This window comes from Anolis sagrei, chromosome 1, assembly GCF_037176765.1.
Source record: "Anolis sagrei isolate rAnoSag1 chromosome 1, rAnoSag1.mat, whole genome shotgun sequence".
In the NCBI taxonomy this organism is placed as follows: Eukaryota; Metazoa; Chordata; class Lepidosauria; order Squamata; family Dactyloidae; genus Anolis; species Anolis sagrei.
Window position 1 is genome coordinate 260,207,969 of NC_090021.1, and position 9,618 is coordinate 260,217,586.

Below are 9,618 nucleotides of genomic sequence, written 5' to 3' on the forward strand. Positions count from 1 at the left end.
CTACTTCAGGAGATCCTTACTCTGCTTTCACTTGATCCTGGCCTTTCAGAATTGTGCTTTTCCTGCCTTTTTTTTTTTTTTTTACAATTTTGAAGTTCAAAAAGGGTTTTTTTTATTTTTAAAAAGGGAGACGGTGGGAACTACACTTGTTCATGTGACAAATCTGAAAACAAATAATTTAAAAATAGTGGGACAGAAACAATGACATGTGATTAAAAATGAGAAACAATACAATTTGCTTTGCAATGCAATGGGACGTTAATGTGACATTTCCCTCTCCCCATGGGATGAAGTCCTACGTCACTTCCTAATACAAAAGAATTACTTTTTTGGCTGAAAATGACCTGAGTGGAGCAAAACCAATGGGGTAAACTTCCCCTTTCTTAAAAAGCATTTGAAAAATAAAAATGAATTATTTTGTAAGGAGTGAGATAACTATGGCCCTCCAAGTATGGGCAGGCTAGTGTAGCCCCCTTGCTTCTAACAGTTGTCTACTTCATGCTAGAACATCTTTAATGCCACAATTTCCTTGAGTTCTTTCAGGTGACTCTATTATGACAATTACTTTCTGGCAGTCCTCAAATTGTTAATATTGCTGATGGCTTGCTTAGAGAGCATGGTAATTCATTGTCGTACACCAGAGCAGGAACACCTCTGACCTTAAACACCACACCAGCTTGGTAAAATCAGCAAGCAGTTTATTGGAGAATATAAGTAGACAAAGCATTAAGATTAGCAAAAACAGTAAAGTTCCAAAACAAAGATTAGTCCATGAGCTTTAAGGCAAAACAAGATGCATAGGTATAAAAATCCATGGAACAGGCACAAGAGTCCATGAAACAAGGCAGCAGGAAAAATCCAATACACATATCAGGAGCTTGACAAAAACTTGGTACATGAAAGTAAGAACACTGGAAAGCAAGACTGTCATGAAATCCCAGTGTTGACCCAACTGAGACAACAGTTTCCCATGAATCCAGAACCCAAAATCAAAAGGAAAGCATTTCTCTTAACCTTGTCACCAGATAACAGTTTTGTATCTCTCTTTTCCTGTAAATGAGCCAAACTTCTTTGTGCCTGAGCACTCTGTCACTGTTTACAAAAGCCTCGTTTTCTATCTACACTCTCATTAACTTAACTCTCATTAACTTCTGCACCTGACAAATCATCTTTAGGCAGCTACTCTGAAAAAGAATGTGAAGGGCCTCTCCCAGGAATGTGACCTTGTGAATCTTCCTAGGACAGCTCAGGCCTCTTGTCTGAGCTTAACTCAGTCCCAGGCAAACCTGCACCCCACTGCCAACATATCCAGGCCCACCATCAGGAACATCATCCCCATTCCCAACATGAACATCAGACACAATCACAGGCTGAACAGGCTGACATACAACACTCATCCACAAGATAACTCTTCTGTGCTAAAGCTATCTATTTTGCACTCTTTCTTCGTGGGTTAGCATGGGAACAGTAAAAGCCCATTAGCGAGAGCACAAAAAATCCACATACAAACACACAGATATATTTTGTAATAGGGGCCTATGAAAAATCCTTGAGGAGTTTACTTAAGGAGTCCTTTGGTACATTGGTTTGTGAATAACTCTATAAAAAGGGCTCTTTTAAACTTTGCAGTACAGTGCATTCAGCAAAATAATATGTTTTCATGGTCAAAGATTTGTCTTTTACATGCACTGAAGAACTGGAGGAAAATACATCCAGGATGGTGGGACTGTGTCTGTTTTTGAGAGCTTATTGCGTACGATGTTCTCAGGACTTCCATCAAGGTGGCAATTATGTTAATTAGCCTCTGTAATCTCCCAATAATTCAGAACAACTAAAAATAGGCCCTTGGAAATAAGGAATCATCATAACATCACTGGAAAGCTGAATCTACTTTAACATTGGAGTCACAGCTTCGCAGCTTCCGCGAAACAGGCAACAAATAAAATTGATCAAACTATTTTCTTCTGTCTGTGGCTCCTTGCTTTCCAGGGTAAAATGCCAGGTCCTAATAATAAAAAAAGCAATCAGAGTTCAGATGGAGGAGAATGAGGAATACCAAAAAGGGAGAAAATCAGGAGACTGGAAATAGAGCTGGCAGAAAGACAAGATAATACCAAAGCAATCACTATCATAAATATTCCTGATTTGATCACACTACAAACATACTGGGTACCAGGCAGATGCACAGAAATGCACAGAAAATATTGACATCAGTGTTTGCTGACTAATATGTGGCATCACTGTGTGTGTGTGTGTGGTGTAAATGATATAAGATGACACCATCAGAAAGGGTAACACCAAAATGGAGTTCTATAATTTTTCGTGCAGTGTGTCAGCAGAAATGTATTGATTTTTATTTAAAATATCCCTATACAGTTATGCCTTGACATATGGGTTTAATTTGTTCTGTGACCAAGATCGTAACTTAGTTTGCTCATATGTCAAACCAAATCTCTCAACTGAAGTGAATTGAAATGTTATTAATCCATTCCAGTCCCTAAAAAACCACAACAAATTTTGTTACCTCCCTCCTCCTCCTCATTGGTGGTTGATGAAGGGGATGCTCACGCCAGTGCCACCTCAAGGACACACTTCTCCCCCCCCCCCCATCATCACACATACACTCCCCACCCCACTGTGACCTCTCTTTTACTTGAAGGAGTCACCCAAAAGGCCTCCCTCTTCCTCCTCTCAGGCCCAGCTTTGGCTTAAGGTCATAGTTGCCTCCACCAGCACCACTCTGGAAGAGCCATTGATGCTGCCGGGGAGGGGGAGGAGAGATCCCTCTGCACACATAGTGTGTGTGTCCTGTTCCCTCATGACGGGTGCCTGGCTCGTCCAATCTGAGCTTACATCACAGAAGGGACGAGGCCCTCAGTCAATGGCATCGAGGCTTATGTTATAATTGCATCATGAGGAGGTGAAGAAAAAATTAAGGGAGGGGAAGAGAGAAAAAAGAGTGGCAGGAGCGGTTGAGAGGAACTTGTGGGAGGAGAGACTGTGGAGGAGGAGGCCACAAAAAGGGATATCTATCTAGCTCATAACTCAAATATCTGCTTGTATATTGAAGCAAAAAATGAGCTGAGCTACATCAAAAAAGTTGCAAGTTGGATCAGTAGTAAGTCAAGGTATCACTGTATATCTAAATATAACCACAAAACATTTTCTCCTAAGGCCAGCTTACATGCTTATCAATCTACCTACAGAGCTGAAAACTTATGCTAATTTATTCTTGAACATTCTAATGCTCATGTGCTCTGGCCAGAGCTGTCTTTCTTACCCAGTTACAATGACACATCAAAATACATCATTTCATCTGCAAGTATGCTATTGAATGTATTGCTGCCGGTTTATTATAATATCTGATTTTTTCAAATTGTCTTGTATTTTAGATACAATATTTTGGTATGGGAGGAAGTCCTTGGGAAGTCCTTTAGTGCCCAATGTGCCTTCAAAGCTGTCCACGATATTACCTGATATCACCTGGGGAAACTGCAATAGAATCTCCAAACTGGGTCTTAGGTACTACTTCAGATATTCTTCTTTCCAAGTAGGATTCAAAATTTACCAACGTCAAAGGTTTCCTGTGCAACGTCAAACAAAGTTCTTATGAAAAGGACATACTGAAGAGCAGTTCTTTTTTTAAAAAAAGCAAAATCTAGGCTGTGAATAGTCCATTAAAAGAGTAGGAGTCTTATCAATATTTCAAGTCCTTGATGTCACACAGACATGAAAGTGGAGAGAATACACACATACGGATCTAGTCTTAGTGTTTCTTTCAAACGATTTTTGAAGCAAAAGAGTAAATGAGGAAAAAACTATATAAAGGAGAGGCAGAGTCATAGAATGTAATGAACGCATGGGGTCATTTCAGCTAATAGCAGCAGCAACTTTTCTGACAACGAGATCCATTTTAAAAGCTTCTGAAGCATTGTTACCACATGGGATGTTGGAAGCTAGGCTAAACAGACTGCTGGGAAACAAAAATTCTATATTTGCCAAGGGACGGAGTGGCCGCTCTAAAAGAACATTGCAGCTGTGACTCACACAGCAGAATTAGCAACTCTTACCTTTGTGGGACTATATTTCCTCCACATCTCTTTTACACCGTCTGGCTGATCAGAACTCTCATTTCCTTTTCATGCACTAATTTAGTTGTCAGCTCAGTCATTTTTCTTGGCGCTAAAAAGAGGAATCTCTAAAAAAGATATCCTGGAAGTCAACAGGTTTCTATCCTTCAAGGCCCATATCCCAGGCCCTCTCACACTTTTATTGTAGGCATCCAAACAATGCCTCCAGTAAAAGAGGATTAATTTGAGACAAAGCAAGAAGCCGTGCTTTATCTCAAATTAATTTGATAGCCTATTAGACCCACACCTTTGTGAAAGGTGCAGGTCTAAAGGACAATGGGCCCTGTGGGGACAGACCCACAGGTAGTCCCAGGACTATCCAGGGGCCTGTCCATACACCCATCACACACCCTTTGGGCTTCTGGAGCCAAGAGGGAACCCACCCCCTTCACAATCCTCCCCAGCCCCATAAAACCCTGGAAAATAAAAATGAAACTTTCTGGAAGCCATTAGGCCTCAGTCACAGGCCTGGATCAAATTTTACCTCTATCAGGGTTTCCTTCTGTGTGGGAGTTTTCCAACTCTTCTTCAACCAGGGCCAGCACAACCATTAAGCAAAGGGCAGAAACCACAGCAGGCAGCAGATGCTACATGTCCTCACACCATACCTCCTAAATCTCCTGGCCTCCCCTCTGTTGGAGGATAAAGATGGGTATTCAGTATGGTCCACAAACATCCCCAGGTCTAATGGAGTATGGGCCCTTCTAGAACTGCTTCAGCAGTTCCAGAAGTCTGTCCCCACAGCCAAATATTCTTCTTTGGGCCCCATGAGCACCCTCCCCAAACCCCCTTAAAACAGTGGTTCTCAACCTGTGAGTCCCCAGGTGTTTTAGCCTTCAACTCCCAGAAATCCTAACAGCTAGCAAACTGGCTGGGCTTTCTGGGAGTTGTATACCAGAACACCTGGGGACCCACAGGTTGAGAACCGCTGCCTTAAAATAAGAAAAAACTTACCAGGAGTCATGAGGCATTTGATATCATTGACCATGGTCTCATTCTGGAGCACATGGTGGGGTTGGGACTTGTATTGCATGGTTCTGGTCCTTCCACTCAGGTCATCTCCAGAAGGTGGTATTGGGGGAGTCCTGCTCGAACCCATGGCCTGTGGCCTCTGGGGTCCTGCAGGCTCATCATTATCCCTGATGTTGTTCAATATTTACATGAAACCACTCAGAGAGATCATCTGGAGTTTTGGAGTTCTGTAACATCTGTACACAGATGATGCCCAGCTCTATCACTTGTTTCCATCTGATACCAAGGAAGCAGTACCACACCTGATCTGTTGCCTGAGGGCAGTAATGGACTGGATTTATTTATTTATCATGTCAGAAGCAAGTTGAGGGTACAGTTAAAATGTATTTAAAAACAAAAACAAAGTTGGGTTGTTGTAGGTTTTTTCAGGCTATATGGCCATGTTCTAGAGGCATTCTCTCCTGACGTTTCACCTGCCTTCCTGACTGTGAGAGCCGTTCAGCAATGGAACTCTCTGCCCCGGAGTGTGGTGGAGGCTCCTTCTTTGGAAGCTTTTTTTTTTTTTAACAATAATCTTTATTAAAGTTTTCAGTACAAACATCAGGAGTATTTAGTGCATATGAGAGCGGATTAGACAGTGTGGGACGGAGGGGTCGGGGGAGGGATGGGCTGGGTGACGGGTCGGGAGAAGAGATTAAGATGGGTAGGAGGGTTGGGTGGGATAGGGAGGGGGAAAGAGCAGAGTTAAAAAGATAAAAAAAGCTTGACTTCCGAATAGTCTGTCGGGGTTATTCCAAAACTTTGATGTACTTTGTCCTTCTTTCTCTTAGTCACTTCCTCTACCTTCTGTCCCAGCAGTCAGGGGCAGTGTTTCTCTTTTCCTTCAGGAATGTTTTCATTAATTCCCAATCTGTCCTCTTTTTTTGCTTTTATCATACATTAAATTGGCTAGCGTGTCCATGTCCATTAGGTCTCTTATCTTTAATAGCCAGTCTTCAGTGGTTGGTAGCTCCTTTTTTTTCCACATGCTCGCCAGGACAGTCCTCGCTGCGGCTGTTAGGTGGTACAGTAGCCTCTCTTTGCTATCTTCTAGCTCGAAATCTATTAGGTGGAGTAAGTAATACTCTGGTCTTAACTCAAATTTGGTCTGTATAATATGCTGGGTCTGCTTGTGGATCTCCGCCCAGAAACTCTTCACTCTCTTGCACTGCCACCATAAGTGGAAGTATGTCCCCAGATGGGAACCGCACTTCCAACAGCTGCTGTTTGTCCCTTTATAAAATTTTGCTATTTTCTGCGGGGTGAGATGCCAACGGTACGCCATCTTGTACCAGTTTTCTGTTATCGATGTCGCCTTTGCAAACCTAATTTTCTTTATCCAGACCGTTTCCCACTCCTGAAGCAGTATAGTGTGTCCAAAATCTGAGGCCCATGCGATCATACTTTCTTTGATTAATTCCGTTTCTGTATCCCATGCAAGGAGTTTCTGATAGAGCACTCTTATCAGTTTTTTTTCCTTTTTCATTATTGAGTCCCAAAAATTGTCTTGTGACGCAAAGCCATTTTTTTTATCCTCCCTGAAGGCATTTGCTACTTGATAGTAGTGGAACCAAGACATATTTTCGTCCGTCCTCCTGATTGCGTCTATCGACTTCAGTTTCAATTGATTGTCTTTGTTTTCTAGTAGTGTTTTGTAGGTGTGCCAGTTGTTGCTTGGGAATTCTCTCTTGTGATTGGCTTCAATGGGTGATAGCCAGAGGGGGAGTTTGCTGTAAAAAATTCTTTTGTATTTTACCCAAACTTTGAGGAGAGCTGCTCTGACAAAGTGGTTGGTAAAGTTTTTCTCGATTTTTGCTTTGTCATGCCAGAGATAGGAATGCCAGCCTCTTCGGATATCAAATCCTTCTAGATTTAGCAGTCTTTTCTTTGCGAGCATGGTCCATTCCTTTACCCAAGTTAGAACACAGGCCTGATAGTAGAGCTGAAGGTTTGGTAAACTCAGGCCTCCTCTTTCCTTTGAGTCTGTCAGTGCTTTGAAGTTGATCCTGGCTTTTTTCCCGCTCCACACAAATTTCAGGATGTCTCTCTTCCATTGTGTGAAGCAGTAGTTGGTTCTTAGTATCGGGATCATTTTAAATAAAAAGATCATTTTGGGGAGTACGTTCATCTTCACGATGGCTATCCTGCCAAGAAGGCTTAAGTTTAAAAATTTCCAGCTGTCCATCTTCTTAGTAATGTCTTTCCAGGTTGTTTCATAGTTGTTTTTTATCAGCTGGGCATTGTTTGCTGTAAGATGAATCCCTAGATATTTTATCTTGTTTGTTATCCCGAACTGTGTTATTTCCTGTAGTTTGTCTTTTTTGGTTGTATCCATATTTTTTTGTCAATATTTTGGTCTTGGCCTTGTTAATTCTTAGACCTGAGATTTTCCCGTAGGTGTTTATTTTGTCCGTCCACTCTTGAATCGTCTCAATTGGGTCCTCAATTATGCAGACGATATCGTCGGCATAGGCCTTCACCTTGAATTCGTCCTTCCGCACTTTGGTTCCCTTCAAATTTGCGTCTCTCCTTATGTCTTCCAACAGGATTTCAAGAGTCATGATGAATAATAAGGGCGATAATGGGCAGCCCTGCCTGGTGCCTTTTTCGATGTTGATATTTTCTGTTTCTTGCCCATTAATCCGAATTTTCGCCCTCTGTAAAGAATAAATTGTGCTTATGACCTTGGTGAAGTGGAAACCCATGTCTTTCTCCCTGATTACTTGGAGCATGAATTCCCAGCTGACACAGTCAAAGGCCTTCTCTGCGTCAAGGAACAGCAGGCCCAGCTCTTTCTGCGTGTTGACTGTATAGTACTCTATAATGTTCAGGATAGTTCTTAAGTTGTCACTCATGTGCCTTGTAGGGAGGAATCCCGTTTGGTCCTCGTTGATGGTGGCGTTTAAAAGTTCTTTCAGTCTGTTAGCTATTATACTGACGAAGATTTTGTAATCCGTGTTCAGGAGTGATATTGGTCTGTAGTTCTTCATATTCTCTAAGTCGGTAGCTTCTTTTGGGATGAGAGTGATGGTTGCTTCTCGCCAGGTGTCTGGCATTCTGGCTTTAGATTGGATGTTGTTGAATATTATTTTTAAATGTGGGATCAGCTCTTCTGCGAAGGTTTTGTAGTACGTTGCGGTGAAGCCGTCGGGGCCCGGTGCCTTGTCTCTGGGCATGTTATTAATGGCTTTCCTGATTTCCGTCTCCTCTATTTGTTTGTTGAGGGCCTCTCTCTGCTCATCCTTAATTTTCTCTATTTTGTGCTTTGCTAGATATTCTGTGATGTCTTCCATTCGAATTTTATCATTCTGATAAAGTTCGTTATAAAATTTCCTGAATTGGTTTTTGATGTCTTCCTCTGAGTAGTAACTCTTCCCGTTTCTTGAGATTTTAGCAATATGATGGAATTGCTTTTTCTTCAGGAGTTTCCTTGCAATCCATTTGCCCGGCTTATTTGCGTTAGCAAAGTGGTTGACCCTCATGTATTTTAGGTTTTTTGCCATCTTTTCTAGTTGAAAGGAGTTCAGCTGTTTCCTCAGGAGTTCTGTTTCTAGTTTGATTTTCTTACTTCTTGGCTTTCTCTTTAATTCCTCTTCCTTTCTCTTTAGATTCTTCATGATGGTATTTAACTCCTCCTGTCTCAACCTGTTCCTTATCGCCCCCTGCTGGATAAAGTGCCCCCGCATTACCGCCTTACTAGCGTCCCAAATCACTTCTTCCTTTATCTCAGTGCTCTTATTTAGTTCAAAGAATTCTTGGATACGTTTTCTGTATTTCTCTATGTCTTCCTCTGATCTTAGTAGGTACTCGTTTAGTTTCCACTTTCGTTGAGGTGTTGTTCCTTGCAGTTCTGCCAGTATAGGACAGTGATCAGACGTAGTTCTGGGCAGAATTTGGATCTTCTTTATCTTGTTTGTTAGAGTGCTGGATGCCCAGAGCATGTCTAACCTGGACCACGATGAGTGCCTGTCCGAGAAGTAGGTAAAATCCCTTCTTTCTGGATTTCTCGTTCTCCAGGCATCTTCTAGGAAGAACTCTTTTTTTAGTTGCAGAAAGCTGGCTGGTAGTTTCCCTCCATTCGGGTCTTTTCTGTTCTTTTTTGTTCTGTCCATGCTGCAATCTAACACCCCGTTGAAGTCTCCCACTATGATCAGCTCCGTGTTGGCATATTCTGAGAGTCTTTTTCTGAGATCTTTTATAAAGTTTATCTTTGGGCCTGTGGGCGCGTAGATGTTGCATATTAGAATTTCTTGTTCATTTCTTCTGATTTTGATCCCTACCATCCTCCCCTCATCGTCCTTGAAGGCAATAGTTGCTTTTAGTGCTTCTCTAGCATATATTACTACCCCTCTTTTTTTTGTGTTGCTAGTGCAAAGAATTCATTACCGAGCTGTGAGTGTACCAAAAGTGTGCTGTGTTTTTGGGGGATATGCGTTTCCTGAAGGGCGATGATATCGTAGTTGCCTTTCTTAAGTGA